At 35.3% G+C, this 25,020-nt stretch overlaps 1 protein-coding gene across 1 annotated transcript in view; it reads right to left on the reverse strand.

Annotated features, from left to right (window-relative positions):
• fam49bb (family with sequence similarity 49 member Bb) overlaps window positions 1-24,759 on the reverse strand; it is a 49,552-nt gene extending 24,793 nt beyond the window's left edge. The window contains exons 1-2 of the mRNA XM_052596710.1: window positions 24,594-24,759; window positions 4,530-4,612 (exon numbers count right to left, since the gene is read on the reverse strand). The gene's annotated coding sequence lies outside the window, so the exon portion shown is untranslated. The remainder of the gene's footprint in view (window positions 1-4,529; window positions 4,613-24,593) is intronic.
• Between the last annotated feature and the right edge of the window lie 261 nt (window positions 24,760-25,020).

Raw genomic sequence — 25,020 nt, forward strand, 5'->3', positions numbered from 1 at the left:
GCAATCACTTCAACAAGTCAATATCACCAAAGTATAATACACCAAATCAACCACTACTGAGATTTTCATCTAAAATACCATGGAAGCCAAAATAAGGATAATAAATAAATAAGGATAATATTGTAGCATGAAGACATAAAAATACAATGAGAATGAAACTATATTCTATTCGTTGTTATTAAAATCATGAGGTGAATTAAACAGAACATCAATGTTTCCCAAACTGGCATCTGTAAAGAAACTGCATGGGGGTTGTGAGTTTAATGAAAAGTGTATAATAAAAAAAAAAAAAAAAAACACTTACTAAAAATCATGGAATATTCCAATTCTTTACCTGCATGTGATGCGACAATTATTTAATTCCAAAGTACCGTTAACATGCAAAAGTTATTCATTGTTAACTTATTTTTTTAATTTCAGGGGGACTTGCAAGTTGATACATTAGATAAAAGTGGTTTAGCTGGTAAATAAATAAATAAATAAATAAGTGTGGATATTCCTGATTTACTTGAAAAGAAAAATTATGGGACTTTGTGTTATTTAATGTTAAAAAGTTCCTAAGACAAAGACTTCTGTGAATATGTAATAATGTAATCAATAAAAGTAACTGTAGATTTTTTTTATTTCAAGCATTTTAAAATGCATATGATATACATAAATATACATATATGTATGTGTGTATGTATATGTGTACATTCACACACACACACACACACACACACATATATACAGTGTAGGACAAGAACTTAATTTTTGTAATCAAATTATGTAACGTTATCAGTTACACAGCACTGTTTGTCTTTAGTAACTAAGTTTTCTGTAATCCTAAAATAACAAAGGAAGCCAAGGAAAAGCAGATGACAAACTAATGTTCATAAAAAAAAAAAAAATTAATAATAATAATAAAAAGAGGATCATTCAATGTGGATGGTTTATTGAATGATCTTATTTTCATATCTTTGACTGACCAGCACTCATGCTTATTAGTTGCATTTACTAAATCAAAAATACAGTAAAACAACTGGCTTCTATCTCAACATGTAAATTATTCCTTTATTTAACTTAATATTCACATGAGAAAAGATTGAGATGAGATGGGTTTTTTTTAATAACCAGTTATCCAGTAATTCATCCCTAGACAAAATGCAGACAGCTTCTGATACTTTCAGACAATAATCAGGCATTAATCATACAGTTATTCTAACAACAAAAAGCTCAGAGCAATCATGTAAATCCTGTTAAAGTGATGAATCCTCTGGTAGAGACAGTTTTCAAGATTACCAGACAGTGGCAGCATTGGTGTATATAGGCAGGGGGAGGGGCTGACCTCAGTCTCCACTGCTAGACACATATAATCCATCATTGACTCGCGAAAGTACAAGGCGTTTTCATTGGCTCCCAGCCACAAGATTTGGAATAATCCAAATGCATCTTCTGTAATGCACAACATCATGACCTGGCATACTGAAACCATGTGAATACTGATTTATTTCACACATTAGGCTTTCTCTTACAGATAGCTGTCAGATGTAAAGGGTGTGTTCACAACCTCAAAGTCAGCAATTGTGTGTGCAACAGCTTGCCAAGTTATCCATGGAAACAAAAGCAAAAGAATATGGGCAGTTGGGGTGGGAAATAATAAAAATAATGAAAATACAATAAATTGGTGGAAAAAGAAAAAAAACATGCTGTACATTGAAATTTACATTAAAATTACACACAACACAACATAGTGTGTTGCACAACATAGCCCAAATCACATAAAAAAATATGATACTGGGTTACGTGCACACTGAAAACAGAAGCTTCAAGTAGAGAAGACTCTAATAATCACCCTTTTTATCAAAGCATTCTAAGCATTCCTGCCCATCTAACTAAAGATGCACACATTCAGTACCCACTGCACGCTCCGAGAAACGACAGAACAGCTATTCGCTTGGCTTTAGACTCCCCTCCATCATGCATATAAATGGGGCCACCTTCTGCAAACTCTGACCCTTTGATTACATAAGACCTCATCCTAGAGCAACAGGAAGCTGCATTACTTAATCCCTCTTTATGTCCCACAATGCCATTCACTTCCGCAGTAACTGTTACACAATCTGGCCTCACATCTCTGCAGGATAAAATGCAAAGACATTTTCTCTTTTTTTAACTTCGCTTAAAATATTGTTCTTTATTTTTTATTTTTTTTAGCATAATTTACATACTAATATAGGTTTTTATATATGGAATAGATTTTTATATTTGTATTTTCCGGTTTCATTTTGTCATTTCTACTAACGGTTTAATTTTTTTTTTTTTTTTTTTATTCATAACCAAATTGCTTTTGTTCATTTTCATCTCTGTTTTAGTTTATTTATTATATTATCAAACTGAGAAATGAAAGTGGAATTTTGCTTTGCCAACTAAATGAAAATACATTTAAGTACATTTATTCTATTTCATTCAACATTATATGATTTTAAGTAATGACAATGTTTCCATTTATGGTTTTAGTTAAATATAATAAGCCTGGCTTGAAACAACATTGACAGAACTACATGTCATCAACTGCGGGGAAAACAGTACAGCTTTATCAGATGTATCTCAGACTATAAAGCTGAGGATGATCGAGTGTAAGTTTACAAAATCTTCATCCAGAAAAAAATACTGCATCAAGTAAATCATAAAACAATAAACAAACGTTTGTGTCTGAGGCTTAAATGAAAGAATTCAAAGCTTATCTCAACGTTCAAAGCAATCACAAATGCTAAGACGGATGATAAACACAAAGACTGCTTTGCACCTGCAACACATCAACAGCCATAAGGGCAGGAAGACTCCACATACCAGAAAACACTGAACCAAGAATATCCCACACCCCAATCCAGCAGCTCAGAGAAGAAACACACAAGAGCTTGAGCTCACCGGCACACACAGATTGCTGCACTGACAAAAGAATCATTGCTAAGATATTAGGGGAATGCAATAAAAGGAAGTGGTTTTGGACAACTGGACTACGGTGACATTCTTATGTGAAAGTTTTGGAAGTCTGCAATTTACTTGAATTTTTTCGAATTAAAACTTTAAAGGGGTACTTGGATGCCTAATTTCCACAAGTTGATATGATTCTATAGGGTCTTGATGACAAGTCTCTAACATGCTTTGGTAAGTCTGAAAAGTCTGTACATTTCTCAATTGTAGTGTAAAAAACACCTTTTCAGAGCAAGCCGTTATGTAGCATTTTCCTTTAAATGTTAATGAGCTCTGTTGACCCGCCCCATCTTCCAAGCTGCTCTCAGAGAGAGAATTCATTGTAAAACTTGCTAAGTAGCACATTAATAGGAAAGGCCTTATACCGTATTTTTCTGACTATAAGTTGCACCTAAGTATGTTGCATCAGTCCAAAAATACGTCATGACGAGGAAATAAAAAACATAAGTTGCACTTATTTAGAACCAAGAACCAAGAGAAAACATTACCATCTCCAGCCGCGAGAGGGTGCTCTATGTTTTCAGGGGTAGACTACAAAAGCACTGAGCAGCATAGAGCGCCCTCTCGCGGCTGTAGACGGTAATGTTTTCTCGTGGTTCATTTCTCTTGGTTCATGTCAAATTAATTTTGATCATTAAGTCGCACCTGGCTATAAGTCGCAGGACCAGCCAAACTATGAAAAAAAGTGGTACTCACTTTGGCACAATTTGAGAAAAGGGTGAACATTTTTGTAGAAAAATGGGTGGATTTTCATCATTATAGGGGGGTTGTGTAGTGTACACACACACTGCCAACACACATTTCAGTTAAAACAACTTGTAAAAGTGCATGTAGCATCCGATGACCACTGTAAAATGTAATTCTGTGAATAGACACCTTTCATTTATTTTCACATTTTACTGTAATCATGAATTATCCTGAACTTGTGGGGCATTTTTATTTATTCTGGTGGCATTTTTGCTACAATTCCCCATTAATTTCCAATTCCGGTAAGTATATTCTTATAATAATAAAAAAAAAGGCAGCACAAAAATATTGATAAGAAATGTTTCTTGAGCTCCAAATCAGCTTTGGCATCACAGAAATAAATGACAGTTTAAAACATTAAAATAGAAAAAAGTTGTTTTAATAATAAAAATAAAAATGGTTCTAAAAATGGTAATACTATTTTACAATATTACTGTTTTACTGTATATTGGATCAAATAATTGCAGTCTTTGTGAACATTAGATAATTCTTTCAGAAAAATCTTACCAAACCCAAATATCTGAATGACATTATATATAATATTTGACAAAACTGATATCCTATTGAAATCTTTTCCAAAATGTACAGAAAAAAAAAAAAAAAACATTTCATGGTATGACCCATTTAAATTAGTTCTGGTAGCACAGTTATATGTTCACTGACTCCTTATGCTAACTGTCCTAGACAAATTATTATTAATCCACAAGTTTTAATAAAACAATGACTTCAACAGTTCATACATTAAAATAATTGCACAGTAGTTATACTGTAGTAACAGGGCTGTGATTGTGTGTGGAAATTCTTACCAGCAGAAAAGCAGAGGTGGTGACAGAAGGGAGGCCTATCCAGGCACTCGCCAAGGTCGCAATCCAACAGAAATACTAACAATCTGAAAAGAGAGTAAAAAAATAGAACAGTTTTCATTACAACAACTCAAAATAAGAAAATAAGAAAAATCACTGATTAAGTGTGCTTTTAAACAGCATTTCCCTATTTAAATTCTCTCTACACATTTATTTTTAAAAGTCTTTCTCCCCATAATTTCACAATTCAATTTCCAGAAATAAGCTTTAACACACTAAAGCATTCAAGATTAATGCATGCAACGTGCGTGTTTAGTTCCTGAATTCAAACTTGCTTCAGACTTCCTTTGGTTTCATGTGAGCCTGTTATACCACACTGCACACTAACTTGAATCATTTGTCCATTACCACAGAAACAAACAGTGTTTCGAAGTCATCAAAACAACTACTGTGCACAGCTTTGGTCTAATGGATGCAGTGCATCGATCCATCGTAAAACCATAACAGGCTCGAGCCTGCAGATGTGTGGTTTGATCAGGGCAGGAGATCTGCTAGTTTTGTGGTTATTATGTTCTTAATATTCAAGATGACCTTTGCCCCCACTTCATCTAATGCCTGTGGACAGTAAAACTGCCCCGGTGGTAAAGCATTGGGAGGTGCTCTGGCCACTTCCTCTTGTGCAACACTTCCTCCCATTCACAGCAGACTTCAGCTTTCCATTGTGCTTGCTGGCTTCACCCTCACCTCATTTCAGTGTAGACCATTTAGTGCTTGTTTTTTTGTACAACCCATAACCCTATTAAACGTCAGTGTATAACACTTCTGCATTGTTTGTGCTATGATCATCAGTGATGCCTCAAATCATGAAGCTTGTTGAGAGGAGTTTTTTTTTATTATTATACATCCATCAAGAAAAAAAAAAACTAGGGCTGTACCCGACTAACACATTTTTTAGTCAACTAGTAGTCATTCATTTAAGCCACTAGTCGACTAATCACACATTCATATTAATTTAATTATATGTTTCTCAGGTCTGTAATGCAAGTGTCCCAGACACTTTTAAGTTAATAGAGACTGAGACGGCAGAAAGTGCATGCTGTTCTTTATTTATTTTACAAAAGGACAATGTTTTGTTAATATTGTGAGTATGAACAAGTTAAAGTAGTCTTTTTACAGTTTCAAATTTATGTATTACTCTTAACTGTGTTATCAAAACTGATGGCATATTTGTAGTTGTTTTCACTATTCTCAGTAAAAAAATGCTAATTTCTCCATGTCATGAAGTAAGCTCCACCAAGAAGACTTTAAAAACCACCCAAAACACCTATCAATGCCTTAGAAACCATCTAAAAACTATCTAGAAAACCCTAAAACCACTTAGCAACAACCTACCGACCACATTGAAACACCTTGGCTACAATCTAGCAACAATCTACCATCTAGACTGTGTTAGCAACTGAATAACAATGTACCAGGATGAATTTGGTTCACTCATCAATTTTTGGTACTAAATAACTTATAACATCCAGTTACAAAAAGAGTTCATGGAATGTCTGCATTCTAAAGCATTTGTATGAATTGCTTCTCAAAATCTCTAAAATTACAAAAACTTGTATTAATTGTATTCATAAATGTAATGCAATATAAAATGGCAATTCAGTTTTACTTCAGCAGGACACTAAAGTCAACCCAATGCTAAATTAATCTTAACCAAAACATCATCATTTACTCACCCTGATGCCTTTCCAAATAATACTTCTGTTCATCTTTGTAATTAAAATGAAAATATTTTAAATGAAACCTAAAAGATTTCGGTTCCTCTATTCATGCAGGCTAAAAAAAAAGTTATACAGATTTGGAATTACTCAAAAAGTGAGTGATTAATGAAAGAACATTCATTGTTGAGTAAACTTCCCCTAACTCGGAATCAATTTGGAGCAGGAAAACATAACAGGAATAGACTCAGCGCTTTTTTAAAATGCTTGACAGACCAGCAAACTGCAAATTCCTGACTGTGTGTAATGTTACTCTTTGTAAAATACACTTAGCTTGACAGACATGTCAGAAGGTCAGATAACAAAGACTGTGCTTGAACAAGTGTCACATTTCCTTGAGAGATGACATCATTGCATCCCTCCACAAACACATCTAAGGGGACATTGTAAAAACCGCCATTTGCTTGTTTCACAATCTTAAGTCAATCTAACAATAAATCCCCAACAGCAAACCTGATGAAATACAAAAAATTGCTTAATTTAGATCCAACATTGAAAAAACCTGACAGTGAGCAAATCCAGCCATGATTGTTTTTTTTTATAATAATAATAAAATAAAATAAAATAAAAAGAGTATGCCTAAACAACCATGCTGTATGACACGACTGCAAATTGGTCCAGAGGTCAAACAAACAATTTAATGAAATGGAACTGTTCAGATAAGATGCAGTTTCAGATTTGTATTTGCTATGATCCTTTATTTTTTGCCAACAAACCATCATTACAGGATATAGCACGATTCTATCACATGCAGACAGAGAGATATCTTCACAGCAGCAGAGGACATTTTTATCTAACAGTTCCAAATCTGGTCTCTAGAGACTACACATAGGACTTTCTCTGCTACAATCACTACAGTACAACCAACAGAACACTGTTTGGCCCATTCAACTATACACAGATCATTCATTTAGTCCTGCATTTAAAAAAATTATAAAAAATAAATAAATAAATAAAAAATGGTTAGTTACAGTTTCCTAATAAAAAAATTATTGTGATTTAAAAACACAATTTTAAAAATCCAGGTTTTGTTGGTAGCAGGGCTTAGCCACAACTTTCTGATTATATATCAATATGGTCAAATTGAATTATTATTAGTAGTAGCAGTATTAATTAAATATTAATAAATGAAATAAAAATGATCATCCAGTCTGTCTGGAATAACATAAAGAAACAGAACAAACTGAGAAAAACTAAATCCAGAAGTGGTCATGTCTCCAAAACACTTCAAGAAACCTGCAAAGCTTGAGTACTGTGCAAAGTTTTAGGCACTTAAAAATGCTGTAAAGTGAGGATGGTGTACAAAAATAATGGCATAAAAAGATTAATAAACTTCTATTAACTTAACTAAATTAAATCAACATTTGGTGTGACCCTTCTATGTGTTAAGCTTTTGTCCTAGGTGCACTTGCACATTGTTTTTCAGGTAGCTTTGAAGGTAGGCTTCTTGAAGTGTATTTGAGACATTACCACTTTCTTCTGGATTGAGTCTGTCTCAGTTGTTCAGTTTCTTAATGGCATTCCAGACAGACTGATGATGGTGAGATCAGATCTCTGTGTGGAGCACTGGCTGTTGTCAGACTCCTTGTGCAAACAAAAATCTCACTGGATTATTGTGATTAATGGCAAAAATAATGTTTGGAAATGTTAAATTATATTTACTACTGACACACGACAGCAAAACATAGAAATAACTGACTTAAAACCATTTTTTGTTGTTGAAAATAGTATAGGGCCTAAGACTTTTGCACAGTACTGTACATGCATAAAATTACTATAATTATTTTATATTACAGCTGTAAGATTACAATACTATGTCTGGCTGTCTTAAATTTACATCAAATTTATTTCAAGGTGAAGACACAGTGGACCCTTAAAACTTTTCTGTTGTTGATAAGAGCTTCTCAATACAAGTATAAGAGGATGGTTGGCGAGTGACAAAAAAAGTGACAAACTCAAAGCAATGCAGAGATGGAGTTTGTGTGGAGCAGCGTTTACTATGAAGTGAGCCGCTCTAAAAAGCTGCAAACCCTGGCAAATAATAAGCTAAGCTGCTCACATGTAAGAATACAGTGCCATGCTTTACTCTGAAACACACAGTGCATATCTAATTGAACCACATCCTTTTTGATTTGATAATCACACAATGTCATTTCACTATTTTTGGTTTTATTTTGATTAGTTGTATTGCTTTAGTTAAATGCCTCAACAATCAGGATGTACATGAAGAGCACATCAGCTAATTTGCATGCATGAATAACTATGTGGGAAAGTCTGTGAGGCTTATCTTATAGCTTTTTACAAAAATGCCAAATTGGCACATTGGGTGTGTTGGTTAAGTTTAATAGGCCTGTGATGTCAGAAACACAGTCTATCCTAACAAAAACACATTAAGGTTGTTAAACATTAACACTGCCTTCATGCTTCCATACTCCGAGGTGAGGAAATGGGCTTCTAAATATATGCTGTGGCATACAAGTTGACCCAGGTTCTTGGTTCCAAGATCAAGTTCATTTTATCTAATCCACCTGGTAGGATATTAAAAAAGATGTCTTATTATGAACTGTTGAATGCTTTTTGATAAAAAATTGCACTGAAAAGGCTGCATTTAGGCTGCAAGAAGCTGGAGATACATGTATGACCGCTCAACTTGGGTTTAACAAGCCTGCTGATGTTCAGTGGCCTAAATTGCAACAGATAAGGCAGGCATCTAGCACAATCCAAATATTATCCAACATCTGTTCAGAATTCCTAACAATGTTGATGTAGAACAGCAACACTTTCAAGCACTGTAGTCACTGCAATTAGCAGAGCAGTGGGAAATGCTTAAGTGCAATCGGACTATCAGCTGGCCATTGTGTCGATGCTGTGAGAGCATGCTGTACTCTGCAGGGGAAATGGAGCTGCGCTTTGCTCACATTAGACTGAAAATCATTCACTGGACTGCCAGAGGCATAATACAGATTATGGTTTGAAAAGCTTTGCATGGACTGTGCGTTCGCTTTCATTTTGACAACACTAGATTCATACATAGTGCAGTATATACACTGTACACACATTTTCTGAAGCCAAATAAACAGACTAAGTAGTATTGTATTTATGTTCTATATAGAAGATTGAGACAAAAAAGACACCTGAAAGGCACACATGTATAGACACTCTGACACCTGCACTCCCTCGGAGTTAAAACAAACCAATATCCCGGAGTAATTCATTTACTCAAACAGTACACTGACTGAACTGCTGCGAAGAGAGAACTGAAGATGAACACCGAGCCGAGCCAGAAAACTAATGAAAGATTGACTCGTTCTCGAGTCAAGAACCGTTTCTGTCAGACGCGTCCGATTCGAGAACCGAGGAGCTGATGATACTGTGCATGTGTGATTCAGAGTGAAGCAGAATGACACACAGAGCGTCTGAACCGAACTGATTCTTTTGATGATTGAATCTGAACTGATTCTGTGCTAATGTTATGAGTGCGGGTAAACCGAAGGCTTGAATCAAGGGAAATCATCGCCAATGACGCCATTACGTCGAGTGCAAAAGAACCAGTAAACCATTTTCTTCAACCGGTTTATTGAATCAAACCGTCCGAAAGAACTACTGGTGATCCGAAAACCGATGCAACCGGTTCTTGACTTGTGAACGAGTCATTATCTGGCTCGGCTCGGTGTTCATCTCTCTCTTCACATCAGTTCAGTCAGTGTACTGTTTGAGAACATTAATTACTCCGGGATATTGCTTTGTTTTAACTCAGAGGGAGTGTCAGCCACATTTTAAAAAGTTAGCAGCTTAAGTCATTTGTGGATTAATGTGTATTGGAGACGTGAACCATTTTAAAACGATTCAGTTCGAGTTGGTGAACTGGTTCAAAAAGATCCGGTTACATCGAATGATTCGTTTGCGAACCGGATATGACAAACTGCTTTGATTAGAACTCTCTCACAACAGACACGGAAGAGAAGACAATACTGAACAAAGTCATATTTTTGCTATTTTTGGACCAAAATGTATTTTCGATGCTTCCAAAAATTCAAATTGACCCTCTGATGTCACATGGACTACTTTGATGATGTTTTTCTTACCTTTCTGGACAAGGACATTATACCGTACACACTGTTTCAATGGAGGAACTGAGAGCTCTCGGACTAAATCTAAAATATCTTAAACTGTTTTCCGAAGATAAATGGAGGTTTTACTGGTTTGGAACGACATGAGGGTGAGTTATTAAATGACATAATTTTAATATTTGGGTGAGCTATCCCTTTAAGTGCGCCAGTTACTCACTTTTGCACTTCAACAGACAAAAACACAAAGAATTATACAAAAATGCTTATTTTTGTCAAGTGATCTCATCGTTAATGAGTCCTAAATGACCATAAAGAGTTGGGCCTGTCAAATCTGTGTCACATGCATCAGGTTAAAAGACAGCACTACTTTTAAAGTGAAACCTGCAGTGTCATGTCCTCAATCAAAGAAAAGAAAAAGAGATATCACGCACTGCTGTTTCGTGATTAACTTTTCGTACCTGATTGACTTCTGAATAAAGATTATTATTCAATTTAAAATTAGTTTTTGCATATACAATTTATAGTTTATGAAGATTGCTTTAAGTTCTCTTAAATTAAAAGTTGTATTTCTCTAAGTCTATTAAAAGTTTAAAAAAAATACCGTAATGCTATAAAACTATAATTAATGGCTAAACATTAGGAGGAAATGCATTTAATAAAGACATCACTAGCAGTGTTTGTATGAATGATACTGGCCTTCATTAATAATAGGCTACTTAGTATAAAGATGATATTAATATTATATATACCATCTTTGTATATATTGTTTTTACATTAATAATATTGTCAGTGTCTGACACAGTGCCTTTTAATTGCTGTTTTGAATCCAGGAATTGTTAATGTACAAATTGTCATTAATTAATTAATAGTTTTTTATTTATGACAACTAGGGAGGTCAATTTTCAATCATTTCCATGATGGATCCCAGTTTAAATTAACGTTCATTTAATTGATTAATTGTTCACCTTAATGCAGCTAAATGCATCTATTTCAGCGCCACGCAGTCACCGGCATGACAGGATGTGCTAAAGCCACTCTCAAATGCTTTCTCACCTAAAATAAAGGTGGTTTAGTCTGAATAAAATGCTAGTAGCTAGAATTATAAAATGAATAAATGTGATAATTATGATCATTTGATAAAATGAAGAGACCAAGTTGGATGTTTTTACTTTGTTTCCTATGACGTCACAGAGACTGCTGAACACGCCACTTTAAATGGTTTTGTGGTGCTCATTGTTGTATTTTAAAACACAATTGCAATGTTTCCTATCTGCAATGCAAACTGACATTATGGCATTAAAAATGAAATTATCCCAAACATAACTGTAGCTGTGCTGCGCAGTCAGTGAACCGCTTCAATCGGCGCTGCTGCAAAACAAACAGTTGCTCACATTAAATATTTTTATTTGATTAACAATTTTATGCAAGTATTATGACCTGTACTTAATTTGATCCTGCTGGATCCTGTTCCATAAAATGACAGATTTTTGCATCCTAGTACGCCTATTTGTTTTAAAAAATTTGGTATTTATGGTGCATTAGATCATGACAGTCCATGCATGCGTGCATACAAGGATGGAGTGAGCATGGGTATGGCTAGATGTATTTGGAGGTTATTGCTCACATCTTTTTCAGCACAAATCCAAATGTTTCCATATTCACAATGTATTTTAATGTTATACTACTATTTATAATGTAATCTAGGCTTCTAACACATTTGCATATAGACAGAAAAGATCATCCTCTTCAAAAATGAGCAAAAACTTTCTTTAGAGCCGAGTGGACCGTATACTACGGTCTATTTAAAGTGACCAGTATAACCTTTTATATGTTTGGTTGACTGTATTTTATTTTGAACAGACTGCAAAGGAAGTCTGAATTGCTAGAATATGTGGAGTATGTGTGCGCGAATCGAAAAGCCGAAACATTAAAACAAAAAAATCTGCAAAAGTGTTTACTTTTATTTTTGCACTCACAATAAAAACAGATGTGTGCTTACATTAAATAAAGCAAACAAACTGAATGACATGTTTTCGTCCTTTCCTTTCCATGAACTTTTTTGAGTGCCACACCACATTTCGGTTTTAAATCTGTTAGCTTAAAGGTGCCATAGAATGCATTGATGGAATATTTTAAATTGTTCTCTGATGTCCCCAGAGTGTGTATGCAGTTTTATCTCAAAATACCCCACAGATAATGTTTTATAGCTTCTTGAAATTGCCACTTTTAGGGTATGAGCCAAAACGCTCTGGTTATGTTGTATTTCCCCTTTAAATGAAAATGAGCTGTTGCTCCCGCCTCCCTTCCAGTGGTTTTCCCGCATAATTTGGCTACTTTAACACTGTTGCCACAGGTTGCTTTTCATGTCTGCGGGAGGGTTCTGTTGGGGGGGGGGGGGGGTTTCTTCCAAAATGAAAGTTAACCACCATGTCCTCAGCGGTCTGTGGAGACTCCTATGTTCGTTGGTGCATCCCAACACACTACACTGGTATTGACATTGTACCTCCAGCAGCTACAGCAAAAGAACAGTAATGGCGGACTGCTGCTTCTCACTCAGGGATGTGTATATGTTAATAGGGCAGAGAGCATCACAAATGGGCAGGACTTTCACTGACTATGTCATCATAGTCTGGAACTGCTTGTGTGGAGAGACAGTTTATGATTTTTTGGAATCATAAATCAACGAGTGAGTGGATTTTTACTATTACAGGCTGGCTGTTTTTTTACACACTGCAGCCACACAACTGTGTTCAAACACCTTATAAAAGTGATTTTTGCACTCTATGGCACCTTTAAATATATTCAGCACTTTTTTTAGTGAAAAAACAAATGTATGCTCCTGGAAAACATATTGTCATTGTTGGACACAGTGCATTTTAATTGCTGTTTTGAACCCAGCAATTATTAAATGTACAAATTATAAGCTCTGATTATGATTATGATAAGAGTTGTATAAAATCTTTGTTTACGAGAGGAATAACTGGTTAGCTGGAAAAGGTTACATGGCAGCCCTTACAGCTGCACAATTAATTGCATTTCTACTCGCGATTACAATTATGGATGCCTCAATTACGTAATCGTTCAAAGCAGCAATTAATCATTCAAAGTACACTTATGTTATTCGTGCTTAAAATACCTTTGTTTTCTTTCTACGTTATCTTAAGGGTTTTTCACATTATTTTAATTTTAGTTTTAGTAACATTATAATACCATTCATATTTTTGCTTTTTTATAATTTAAAGAACAAATCAATCGTGCAGCCCTAGCGACCATGCTTTTGAATGCCGTTTGAGCCAATTTAGCATATTAAGAGGCTTTGGTCTGGTTTGCCAGTTGGTCATGAATTGACACAAATTCAATAATATTTAGGCATTGTTTCTTTTCCTAAATCCTCAATGTCTAACACTAATTTTACATCTTTTTTTTTTTATTGTGGTTCACTTTTTATGCATCTCTCACTGTGGCAAACATGCGGGAAGAGAATTTAATGATTTCACAGATCAATCACAGATGCTTGCACGTATTTTGCAAATGAGCCAAAGAATTAAATAGCTAAAATGACCATCGATAGCTTTAATCGCTTGCATCACTTATCGGCAATTAATCAATCATCGATTAATCATTGACGTCCCTAATGACAATACTAGTTAAATTATAGAACTATAGATAAATTATCATTCATTTTCACTCTAAAATGTCACATCACTAAGATAAAATGCATGTAAATAGTGTTCATGTCCAAGCACAAACCATAGTTTCTTTTTTTTTTTTTTTACATCATGAGACTCATGAGATGACATGAGATGTCAGTGCCAGCATTCTGAATGAATCATCTCCATTTTTGCATAAGCTCATTACTGTGGATGACTTTATAATCATCATCACTTAATCGAGCCTGGGAATGCTGTGTTACTATGGCAGCTGCTGAGATTCTGACACCCTGAAGGCCTAATGAGAAATCAGAACTCAGAAACACGGAACACGGTACTTAGAACATCACCAAGGCAACAGCTTGGAACCCTTGCTGCGAGGGGCTGGAGCTCTGGGAGAGGACTGGAATCACGAAGCCCTTCTAGTGCTGTGGCGGTCGCCGTGACAACCGCATCCAAGGCTGCCTCCCAGTTCTTTTTTTTTTTTTTTCTTTTTTTTTTCTTTATGCCCTTCACTGGCAAACTTTCCTCCACCTCGTTTACTCAGATTTACATCATTGATTATGTTGCATAAATGCCCACTAATGGCAGAACCCTTGGAATGGGCTAAATTTGAATGACCTTAGCTCTTAGATCACTTAGAATCTGCTATAGAGTTGGTTAATTGTGTACAATTTTTCCCTTACGAATTTGTGCACTTATTCTATGATTTAAAAATTTCTTACAATAAGTATCCCCCCCCCCCCCAAAAAAAAAATCTTTAATTTTCTCATAATATATACTGTAGCATCACTTCTTGTCTTACGATGTCTGATGTTAGTTCATGGATCCGGTCTTTCCAAACCCCTCTTTTCCATACTCTGCTCTGACTGGTCAGATGGGATCAACTACTGTAAATGCTGGATTTTCAATGTGAAAAAAGTGAAAGTCGTGACATTTGCGAAGTATGGGTAACCCATACTCAAGAGTTGGTGCTCTGCATTTAACCCATCCAAGTGCACACACACAGCAGTGAGAAGTGAACACACCGTAAACACACACCCAGAGCAGTGGGCAGCTATATATCTGGGCAACTGGGGGGTTCAGTGCCTTGCTCAAGGGCACTTCAGCCATGGGTATTGAGGGTGGAAGAGAGCACGGTTGTGACTGACTGTGACTGGTTGCTTGCTTTACATGTCTATCAGACACCCTCCTAGGCAATCCTAGGCCAATGAAAGCTACCATGGAGTCTAGACATTCCTCCATCTGAAGGTCTTGCTATGTGAAACTAAATGAAAGTTAACATCCCAAAGAAAAAAATAACAAATAAAATAATAGGGGAACTTTAAGCAATAACAAGCAACCAATAAAGGGTGCAGCAACCTATAAAAACTACTCAGGGAAAAAAATACAATACATTTCCAGGAAGTTTCAGTCATTTGCAAAAATAGTTTTTTTCCTCCCTCTGTCTGCAATTCAGAGAACAACACATGATTAGTATTGCAAACACGTACACGAAATAGAAATATCTTTTTTCTTATCATCAAAGCAACTGTAACTAAAAGAATAGCACAACTCACAACTCTAACTGTAATTTTATGAAACTACTTTTTTTAATGAATACTTTTTCTTGCCCAAAGAAAAAGTATTCTTGTAGCTTCATAAAATTATGGTTGAACCACTGATGTCACATGACACTTTTTTTTTTTTTTTTTTTTTTTTTTTACAGATATCCTAACTAGCTTTCTGGGCCTCAGAGCATTTCAGTTGCATTAGTCTATACAGGGTAAGAAAGCATCAAATTAATTTAAACAAAAATATCTTAATTTGTGTTCCAAAGATGGACAAGGGTCTAACAGGTTTGGAACGACATCGGGGCGAGTAATTAAATGACAGTTTTCTTTTTGGGGTGAACGGTCAATTTAATGATTACAAAAATGTTCATTTTTGGTGAACCAAATGCAGAAAGTACACACAACTACAGCCTTAAGCCTATGCTAACGGTAGGCAATTATTTACTCAAGACAAACCTTGTCTAGAAGACAACAAATGCAGAGGAAACGGAGTGCAATGGGTGGTTGAGTCATCTAACAACATTTCTTACTGCCTAATAAATTACTATCTTTACCCCCACACCCCTAGTGTTGTCCGTTTGCCCTGACCCACATTGAAACAGTATGACGAGATGGTAACTATCAGTGAAGGTGAAACTGAGGAGGTCAACCGCAGCGTGGGTAAGAGAGAAGTTGACACAGCACATACCTGTACAAGCACAACTGATAAAAGCAAGAATGAGTAGAGACACTCTCACATACTCACATACACAGTAATCATAAGTGGTTGACCGATATGGGTTTTTTGACAGCCGGTGACAATATCTTGGAAACCAGGGTGGCCGATGGCCGATATAATTGTATTTATTTAAAACTATATTGAAGAAATTTTAAATTGTAAATGGATTACAGATAATTGTGTAAAATAAACATATTTTAGAAGACAAAGCATTTTTCAAAAATAAATGAACATTTAATAAAAATCTTATTAAAAAGAAAGTAAACTCATGCTCATGCTGTGAGTGACGGTGACGGTGACTGTATATAAAAGCATCATCATTCATTCACAATGTACAAATTAAGCTTTTAATGTGACTTAGACTTAAATTACGGTAAAACAGAAACAACACAAAAGTTCTTCAACATGGAAAGCAATAGAAATGTAGTAACTAAGTCATTTCCCCAGATAACGGTGTCATTTCGTGCGCTTTGCAGGATTGCGGGACACCGTGACAGGACAGGTAGTCTATTCATTCCTACAACTTGTTAATTTGTTACTACAACTTCTTAATTTGTGGCAATTGTCCATGTTTCATTAATTTTGTTCGCTAAATAACCTATGATTCAACTGAAATAAGGGAACAAATTAATAAATCAAACTAATTCTTAATTCATGAAATCTTTAATTTCCTTTCCCATGTTTACCACACACAGTAAGAAATGCGAAAACGGTGATTAAAAGTGAAAGATAATAAAATAAACTGGCGAAATTAGAGGGTTAGACTGTGAAGATTCTGCAAACCAGAACAAAGCAACATGAATGAAGGCTATAGGCTCGAATGGCATCCAGAGGCATGGTCACAATCTTTTAACATGTATTATTAGGACTTATTTTCCCTCTAATAAACAAACCTTTTATACTACACTTGTCATAAATCAGAGCTTATAATTTGTAAATAAATTATTGCTGTATTCAAAACAACAATTAATAGGCGCTGTGAATGACACTGACAATACGTTTTCCCGGAGCATTCACTGACATCACTAAACGGTGATGCCATCGTTCACAAGTTTCTGCATGGACCTAACTAGGGCACAAGGGGAAAATGGGATAAGGAAAATGTATAGCCTGTATAAGCAATAGGCCTAACACAAAAATATATATATTTTTTATAATGAAAAAATATATGTGAAATATGTGTGAGTTAAATAATTAAGATAACAGATTTAAAACAGAAGTGTGGTGGCGCTCCATAAGTTCACAGAAAGAAAAGGATGACAACGCGCATTCTGTTTGTTTGCTTTATTTTAGAAGCGCACAAATCTTCTGTTTTTATTGTTAGTGTGCACAAATGAAAGTTAAAAAAAAATTGTGGAAAAGAGAGTGATGTGATATAAAAAATACAAATAAAAATGTTTGTCTGTTTCACAACCCTTAAGCTACTTAGAGCAGTTAGATAGTTACTCTTTTTCTTTTATAGTTTGATTAAGATTAAGAACAGACAGCAGCACATGCAATATATTAAACTGCTGTCACTTTAAAAAGTAATACAATATACATTCTATTTTTACCCAACAGTTTATGTTCACTTTAGACATAACTGTGTTTAAGTGTATAAATCACAAAGCAGTTTTGTTTTGTTTTTTGGACATCTTTGTGTGTATCTGAGCCTTTAGACAAACAACTGATTCCTAAAGTATACTTTGCTTATTCTTGTTTTGCTTCATTTTGGAACATGCACACAGACAGCCACCTGGGGAGCAGTGTTTTTTTCATGTCTTAATGTGCTTTAACATCTTTTTTTACTTTATTAATCAAGCACAACCCGCAGTTTAGCGTCAGTAGTATGAATTTTACGACAGTCACTGATTTACCTAATATGGACATTAAGTTTGGGTTTTTAAGGGAGGAATGAAACTGCACTGATGTAAAAAAGGAAAGAAGACACGCTAGATGGAATAATCTTTTTTTATCTTGGAATAAATATTTTATCTAGTTTTCACAATCGTTGGAAACCCTCTGCCATTTTTTTAAAATAAATAAATAAATAACGTTTGTGTTTTGTAGGTCAACGTAGAAGTTATCATAATCCTTGTTCAACAAAAAGCCAAAATAATTTTTCCACTGCTGGCTTTTGGATTATTGGAGAAAACAAGATCTGTGACTAACAGACTTTTATGATTTTTACACATTTTGTTATTGAAGATAATATTTACCCATTACATTTTTTTTAACGAAAATTCTGTTTTCAGTTATTTTTTATGAAATCCGAGAGCTTTCAGACCCTCCATTGACAGCAACACAACTTACATGACTGACACAGAAGGAAATAAACTGTTGAATAAAGTAATTATTTTTGTTTTCTTTGTTCAAGAAGTATTCTTTTAGCATTTCGGTTAAACCACTGATGCCACATTTTTAACAATGTCTTTATTGTTATGTTAGTTGCATTGGTGTCTATGAAGGGCCAGAAATCACTATACAATCAACAGAAAAAAAAAAAGAAAAAAAAATTGGCTATAAATGAATGACACCGCATTGCATAATGTCAATGCCACCACCAGTTAAGCTTCTGTCACTTCTGTGAATCCTTAATTAAAATCTACAAATTGGAAAGTTAAAATAGATTGCAACATGGAATAGAACAACATGGCTTAAAAAAAAAAATAAAAACTACAGTGATTTTTCCAGTTTGGTGTGATAAAACATATCTCTTATCCTATTAGGCATTATATAAAAAACACACAGACACACACATACACAGGTAAATGCTTAAAATTCACAAGTGGCCCATGGACACGTATTGTGTCACAGAACAAAACGTGAAAATATCTTGAGCTCCTATAGTATTAGGAGTAACTTGCTCCCAAATGTACATCAAGAGCAGCATCTGTATGCACATTGTGTGATAAGGTGCTTTTATGGTTTTACGGTAGGTTTAATATTTTACTTGAACATTTCAACTTACTTGAAACATTACAAGCTAAAATTATTGGATGAAACATTCCTCTAAAACTATAAATTCACACGTAAATAACTAAACCTTTTCTTCTGGGCAAAAGAGGGAAATGTGGAGCCGTGGGGTGGACCATCTAAAATCAGCCCAAGCCTCAAGCATGAAGAGTCATGAGCTTAATAATAAGGCAAAAACATGTTTGACTCATATCCTCTTTTAGCTCTGTGAGCACACACCTCAGACGTCAACAAAACCAACCAAATTCTCACTTAGCGACAGCATGACCTCACTAGAATTAGCCATATATGCTACTTATAGTCAGCTCTATTTAAAAAATGTCCCTCATGCTTTCTGACTGAGAGCAGAAAGTTTAGTATAACCCTTCTGCTTCACTGAAGATTGGCTTGTTAAAGGCAACAGATGGATATTGTTGGGTTTCCTTCCTAACTGCTGCCAAGTCATCTGTGCTGGTTACCATGTTCAGCCACCCTCACCATGGAAACAAGAGGGAAGGGGCGCAGTGGGCACACAATATAGTGTCAAAGTGACACAATTGAAGCAAAATTTACACTGTTAGACATCTCTGTAATTTCTAGTTATTTACTGTATATCCCCCAGTATAATACTGCAAATTGGATTCACAGTAAGTACCTGTAATACCCTGCATCATGGGAATTTTCTATGATGTCAAACTCCACATACAGTGACTTACTGTATTATTTTTAAATTACTGTATACTACTGTATTTGTCGTAATGGCCTCTGTGGCGCCATCCCATTGAGGTTGGTTTATTATAAATTATGGGTTTAATGAGGTCACATATATATATATATATATGTATGTTTATTTTTAACTAGTAACACAAATGTTTTCTTCCTCAACTTTTTTTATTAATTAACTATAATGACGCTGAGCAAAGTTCGCCCCTCCTTAAAATATAAAAATGGGGGTAAAAAAAAAAAAATTCCCTTTTTCATTTCTTCTTCATTCAAGCATATGGTTTCAAGTACCAAATATGCATGTCAACGTGGTGTAAATTTTCAGTTCTATTCAACACTTAACAACTGAAATGTTAAAATCCTGATGTGGAAATCAAGAGAGAAAACTAAATAAAATAAAATCACACTGCTCAGTTCAATTGTTACTGGCTGACATGTGGAGACATGACATTAAGAAACTACAACATTACATGCTGCTGCAAGACAGAGTACAGAGATCACCTGAGGTTAAAATAAATAAATAAAATGAATTACAGGCCGCAGGGACATGCGGTTTTAATGCTTAACAACACACAATGGTTAATATCATAACATAAAAATAATTCAACATTGTTAAAAAACAACTACATATGAAAAAAGTATTAAACTTAGTAAAAAGAAGTAGTCTACCATTTCAGCAAAAAAGAAACATGAAGTGTATTTCCACGTGGACAGCATCTTATCGGGTAAAGGGCAAACTGAGGTGAAACAGGAAGTTTAGTGAGCTAGTTCAGAGTGAAGATTAGCACTAATAAACTTAGTACAATAAACTTCCTTATGTCTTTATGCAAATTCTACAGATTATCATTCTGGCAAAAACAGGCATACAGAGAGCACACTTCTCCTGCTTCATATCTTGCAATGGTTTGAATACAAACTACTGTAAACACCCTACAAAAATTAATTTAAATTAATTAAAAAAAATTAAGGAAATTGCTTCAACAACTAAAAATACCATCACCGATTTGCACACTGCATTCTTAAAAGGCTTAAAGCACCAATCTTTTACTAACCTCCAGATGCAAAAAAAAAAAAAACATTTCCCCAGATCTAACATTCTTACTCGGATGAAGAGATTAACAAAAAGTGCAAATTACAATAATTAATGCACACTGGCCTATGGCTCACAAAATCAAAATGGAAGAAAAGTGGCTGTAGGTGGACATCTGTTTTGGGGACATCTATCTAACATACTCAGGTGCACTTTTTTTTTACATTCAAAAGTTTGGAGGCAGTAAGATTTTTTTTTGTTTTTTTTTTTGAAAATGTTCTTTTGTTCACCGAAGTTGCATTTATTTGCTTAAAAATAAAAATGGTAATAGAGTAAAAACAGTAATGCAGTAATAATTACAATATGAAAATAATTACACATTTTTAAATGTAATTAATTCTTGTAATGGCAAAGCTACATTTTCAGCACCCATAACTATTTTACTGATTTCTTATTATTATCAAAGTTGAAAACAATGTTATTCCAGGACTCATTAATGAATAGAATTCATTACATTTGATTAATTTAATGCATCCCGGGCCGGCTGAATAAAATTATTCATTTCTAAAAATAAATAAATACTTAACCCCCCAGGAAAGCATACCAAAAATACTCATACTATAAGAACCAACTGCCTCTGAAATTAGCAAAACATGTTTCAAATGCTTTCTAAAGCTTGTATTTTAAACGGGTCATGAACTGCCTTTTTATTATTTCGTACTGTTCTCTGAGGTCCACTTATAACGTTATCAAGATTTTTACATATAAATACTTAGTACATAAAAAAAAAGCTTAAAGTCCTATAAAAAAGGATATATTTTATTTAACAGAAATCGCTTTTCAAAAACTACAATGAACGATTAGTTTGGACTACAATGCATATTTTCCAGGATTTGTGAAATCACAAATATCAATGAATGGGATGAGGCCTGGTTGAACTGCACTAGAGAAGGCAACGAGTGTGGTCACTATGTCGGAGACACGCTAGCTTTCCAAAGGCAGATGGACTAGGAGTGGTTATAATCATTCAGGTTAAAACTGTTTTTGACTCAATTTTTACAGTAAAGCAAGCAGACGAATACAGCATATAGCTATAGTAAGGGGCATGAAATTCCCAAGCAGGGGCCGAGTGCTGTCAATCACAACACACCCTGGCATAGCTGACCAATCACAGCACATTTCGTATTTCAGAAGGTGGGCCTTCATTTGATACAAGAACTGTTTGAGCCGTTCATGCCAGACTGGGGAGAGAGGTGTTGCAATAATGTAAAATATGTGAAAAATAATGTGTTTTTCGAACAACCTAGTATGAGATCATGTTCTAGTACACCCAACCCCCCCCCCCCCCCCCAAAAAAAAACAACTGACTTTATAAAAGGGCATAATAGGACCCCTTTAACAGTCTGGTGTTACAACCACACCGTAACGCATTGTTCAAATGATTTATTTCTAGATAAACCTTAGAGAGAAAGAGAGAGAGGTTAAGCACGTATGAATACGTGCATCTGTGCATCTCTCATCTTGTTCGGCAAATAGTGAGCAATGCTATTAATAGCGAATCTTTAAGCTGAACTGCTGAACTGCTACTCAAGAACCTTGCTACTGAAAAATGTCATGTCGCTTTTTCAGCTGCGAAACTATTTTGCTAATAAACTCGCGGGGCAGCGCCGATGACATGACCCCTTTAATTATTGAATTCCTTTTTCAGCCAAATATTTATTGCAAAGGAAGAGCCTTAACCTTTAACCTTAACCTTAGAACCTTTTGGTTTTGCATGGCTGTGAAAAAAAGGATATTTTAAAAAGGGATCAGCCTTTTGATATGTATCAATCCAACTTCCTGTTTCAATAGGAAATGTGTCAACACAGGAAAGAAAACTGAGCTTTTCAAACCATTTCTTGGTGTCTCCAACAATGAATAACAATTCGTGTACTTTCCAAAAAAAAATAAAACATTCCCTGAGGAAATTCCACTTTTGCTCCAACTGCAAGGCCTTTTGAAAAATGATGCGTCCTGTCAGCTAACCTGTAGATAACACAATGAAACATGCACCATACAAATATTACAGCTGATATTTTAGCCATGAGTCAAGAACACAAGGAGATGATCATAAGCTTGACTAGTTTAAAAACCCAACCACTCAAAGGTACCTTTACTTATGACATACATCTGCCCGTTAAACAAGCACAGCCACAATGTTTACCCCTCACAGTCTGACATGCAGGCAAGGCCATGTGTGCAAAGCCTGCCACAGTCCAATGTGTTTTACAAGTTAAACATTTTTTTTACCATTTTGCAAACAGTAGCCTGCCTCAAAGGTCATTAACTTGATGATTTACATGCAACATTTACATTACAACTTATATTTTGGAGTAAAGTGATTTGACATTACAAACAACTAAATAAAATGTACATAAAACGATGATCCATTCAGTTTGCTTCCTGATGTGCTACAATGATCTAAATGCAGACCCACCGTCCAACATCCACCTACACATACGGACAGGATTCCACATAAAGAACCAATCTCAATCTGGCCAAGACTTAAAACATAGGCTATGGCGCTGACACGCAACAAAGTGTCAGAAACCACCAGATCAGAGTCTTCCTGTATGCTATGCTTGACTTCAAGCCTCACCTACATACCATAAAAGGAAAGGGAAGGAGAAGCGATAAGATGTTAATCGAGCAGTGCGGAAAGTATCTGCACATGGATGATTGTGATGACAAAGGTTTTATCCAATATGATCGGAAATGACAGCCTAAACTATAGGAGGTTTATAAAGTATAAGAGACTGTATTCATCAAGCTGACAATTCATGTCAGTCAGCTGACTATTACAAACGCTATTTTGGTTTGCATACATCATACCAATGATTTTTATTAAGAAAAACCAGAAGAGGCACGTAATCAAACACAGGTTTTCTGGCATGCAAGGTGTTTCGATGGTGTTTTTTTTTTGCAAGTCCTTTCATTAAACTACACATGGATTAAACACACTTAGTCACATTGGATATGTAGTGTACTACACTTGAACACTACATATAAATACCCACTTAGGATCTGGGCAGAAGCATCAGCTGGACTTTATGTCCTTTGACCAATGAATTACCATGAAACACTGTAGAGCTGAGAATGTATACAAGAAGTGTATTTACTACAGAAATTTCCATATGCTTTTAAGATACAAATAATATCCTCTGACTTTTACAGAGCTGTAAATAACGATTCATAAATTGCCTGATATTTCCAGGTTTTCCATAACCACAGGAACATTCTTGCTTATGAAAACGGTAAGATCATACAGTAGCAGGTCTTACCAATGTTGCACAATGCATGGCAGAAGTTACATTGCATTGCACTCTATGACACATAGCTGCTTTACTTTTTTCACCCACAAATGCATCTAAACCCTATCAAGCACTAATGTTTCATCTGTTCCGGTCTATAACGTTACCCTTTTAAACAACGGATGGCCACTGGTGCCATCGTGCTGAAAGCACACCGCTTAGTCACATGCTGTACTATAGCACTAATGCATCCAGAGTTATGGATATACACAATAAAACCCGGCACATGCAGCATAAAGACATAAGAGAGGAATGAAGACAAACCTTTGATTGTGAAGCGATGAAAAGCACGTATGGAGTTTAGGTAGCACGCTATAAGCTCCAGGGAGAAGGCTTTAGATCTCTCTCTCTCTCTCTCTCGCTCGCTCGCTCGCCCTCTCTCTCTCTCTCTCTCTCTCTCTCTCGCTCTCTCTCAGCTGTCTATCTTACCGAATGTTATTTCCGGGTTAATAAAACGTCATGTGCTTCTCGAATTTATTTTAACCAAACACCGTAAATCAAGCTCCATGTATTACCATATAAGAAAACCATGTATACTACTACTTAAATATGTGGTCGCATGTGCATTAGATATGAGATGATTGTAATAATATAACTGAAGTTAACGAAGCATTCAGTGCGCCCCCTGTCGGTCAACTTGTGCTGTTGCTCATAAGCGACAGATCTGATTAAACAGAAGTGATTAAACCTA

This window comes from Carassius gibelio, chromosome B24, assembly GCF_023724105.1.
Source record: "Carassius gibelio isolate Cgi1373 ecotype wild population from Czech Republic chromosome B24, carGib1.2-hapl.c, whole genome shotgun sequence".
NCBI lineage: Eukaryota > Metazoa > Chordata > Actinopteri > Cypriniformes > Cyprinidae > Carassius > Carassius gibelio.